The 2,927-nt window shown below is 42.7% G+C and overlaps 1 pseudogene across 1 annotated transcript; it reads right to left on the bottom strand.

The window, feature by feature from the left end:
• Positions 1 to 359: 359 nt before the first annotated feature.
• LOC311630149 (phosphoglycerate kinase 1-like) lies at positions 360 to 2,057 on the bottom strand (annotated as a pseudogene). Its single transcript has 2 exons — positions 1,699 to 2,057; positions 360 to 1,442 (listed from the first exon to the last, which is right to left on the bottom strand). The product of its transcript is annotated as a phosphoglycerate kinase 1-like (transcript).
• Between the last annotated feature and the right edge of the window lie 870 nt (positions 2,058 to 2,927).

Raw genomic sequence — 2,927 nt, 5'->3', positions numbered from 1 at the left:
GGTAAACATTTTTTGCATACTTACATTCTATCTATATTTATATAGTATATCAATGCAACAATGTATATCTATAAAATAAAATTCTGGAAATGGGACTGCTAGGGCTAAGGATAGTTTTTACATTTTTTATTTATTTTTCCCCAGTTTCAATTAATACTTTTATTTACTTACAGGTGACCAACTTTGTCTCCCTCTCTCCCTACAACTGGAATTTCACCTGGTTTTCATGCGAGTATTGAAACAATGACAAGGCTAATCAGAATAAGCTACTCCAATAAGAGAATTAAGCTAACAGCTTACTTTTTTAACAGACAAAGTATAAATACATGCACTGTAGAATGCATAATGGTTTAGTCACTAAGAAATTCAAATGGGATCCTGAAGAATGGAAGCAAGTCCAGAGTGCAGTAAAGTTGAGCTGAGATGCTGTGCAACCATTTAGTGTTCCTGGGCTGCATCTCTTGGCCATTAGCTGAATCTTGACATGGGGGAAGATTTTAGCTAATATCAAGTAGAGATGTGGAAAGCACTCAGTTCACTAAGGGCATGTGCACAGGAACCAAAAGGCAGGAAAAATATTAAACATTCCTGAGAGCATCCACCCCAGGAAGGACTTTACCTTCCAGGAGCTCTAAACTGGCACCACCTCCAGTGCTCACATCCTTTATCCTCTGTGTTCCATTTGGCACAGCAAGTAGCTGTGTCTCCATCACCTGGAAGTGGCTTTCACCACTCATCCATGAGGGCTTTGGTCCCTCGGGCAAAAGCTTCCCATTGAAATACGCCCACAGGTCCATTCCATACAATCTGCTTAGCCCTAGTGACTGCCTCAGCGTACTTCTTGCTGCTCTCAGGGCCACAGTCCAAGCCCATCCAGCCAACAGGTATGCCAGAAGCCACAGTGGCTTGGCCAGTCTTGGCATTCTCATCAAACTTGTCAGCAGTGACAAAGTCATCCGGCAAGGTAATCTTCTCACCATTCTTCTCAGCTTTGGACATCAGGTCTTTGACAATCTTGGCTCCCTCTGCATCCAACAGAGAAGTGCCCATCTCCATGTTGTTGAGCACCTTAAGAAAGGTAAAAGCCATTCCACACCAATAATCATCTCACTTACTATGTCCAGCATATTATTAATCAGCTGGATCTTGTCTGCAACGTTAGCTCCACCCAGGATGGCCAGGAAGCGCTGCTCTAGGCTTTCTAATGCCTTGGCAAAGTAGTTCAGCTCCTTCATTAAAAAACCTCCAGCTTTCTGTGGCAGATTGACTCCAAACATAGAGCTGTGAGCTCGGTGAGCAGTGCCAAAAGCATCATTGACATAGACATCCCCTAGCTTGGAAAGTGAAGCTCGGAAGGCTTCTACTTCAGCTGGCTCTGATTTAACCTTGTTTCCAGAAGGATCTTTTCCCTTCCCTTCTTCTTCCACATGAAAATGAAGGTTCTGCCAAAACCAATTTGGCTCAGTGGACAGAGCATCAGCCTTCGGACTGAAGGATCCCGGGATCAATTCTGGTCAAGGGTATGCACCTTGGTTGCGGGCACATCCCCAGTAGGGGACGTGCAGGGGGCAGCTGATCAATGACTCTCTCTCATCAATGTTTCTAACTATCTCTCTCCCTTCCTCTCTGTAAAAAAAAATCAATAAAATATATTAAAACAAACAAAACAAAACAAAAACAAAAACAAAAAAAAAGGTTCTCCAACAGGATGACAGACCCAGCAACTGGGGCAGCACAAGCTTTCTCCACTTCGGGCCCCACGCAATCCTTCAAGAATAAAACATCCTTGCCCAGCAGAGATTTGAGTTCTACAACAACTGGCTCCAAAGAGTACTTGTCAGGCATGGGGACACCATCAGGACGACCCAGGTGGCTCATAAAAATAACTGACTTGGCTCCATTGTCCAAACAGGATTTTATACTTGGATGGCAGCCTTGATTCTCTGATTGTTTGTAATCTGGTTGTTCTTCATAGGAACATTGAAGTCCACTCTCATGACGACCCTCTTGCCCTTCACTTCCAGCTTGTCCAGGATCAGCTTGTTAGAAAGAGACATCTTGGCAGTACAGCAGTGCAGAGACGGATACAGCAGCAAATGTCCCGTTTTTACATTTTTTAGTTACCAATTTGCTCTCTACAGAAATTGTAACAACTCAAATTCATACCGTAGAAAAGTATATTTTCCCATAATCCCCAAATAGCAAACATTTTTTAAATTTTTTATTGTTGAAAGTATTACATATGTCTCCTTTTACCCCCATTGACCTCTCCCTGGCCACGCCCACCCCACAGCACATGCCCTCACCCCTTATTGTCTATGTCCATTAGTTATGCTTATATGCTTGAATACAAGTCCTTTGGTTGATCTCTTGCCCCCATCTCTCACCCTCCCCTGCCTTCTCTATGAGGTTGGACCGTCTGTTCGGTGCATCTATGTCTCTGGATCTATTTATGTTTATCAGGTTATGTTGTTCATTATAGTACACAAATGAGTGAGGTTGTGCGCTATCTATCTTTCTCCAACTGGCTTATTTCACTTAACATAATAATCTCCAGCTCCATCCATGCTGTTGTGAATGGTAAGAGTTCCTTCTTTTTTATAGCAGTATAGTATTCTATTGTGTAGATGTACCACTGTTTTTTTAGTCCATTCATGTGCTCCTGAACACTTAGGCTGTTCCCAAATCTTAGCTATTGTAAATTGTGTACTATGAACATAGCGATGCATATATCCTTTCTGTTTGCTGTTTCTGTTTTCTTGGGATATATTCCTAGAAGTGGGATTACTGGGTCAAACGGAAGTTCCATTTTTAATTTTTTGAGGAAACTCTATACTGTCTTCCACAGTGGCTGCACCAGTCTGCATTCCTACCAGCAGTGCACGAGGGTTCCTTTTTCTCCACATCCTTGCCAGCACCTATCCTTT

The sequence above is a fragment of the Pipistrellus hanaki genome (assembly GCF_964339955.1).
Source record: "Pipistrellus hanaki genome assembly, chromosome: 1".
NCBI lineage: Eukaryota > Metazoa > Chordata > Mammalia > Chiroptera > Vespertilionidae > Pipistrellus > Pipistrellus hanaki.
Note: the sequence above shows the minus strand (reverse complement) of the source record. Positions and strands in the feature narration are given on the sequence as shown.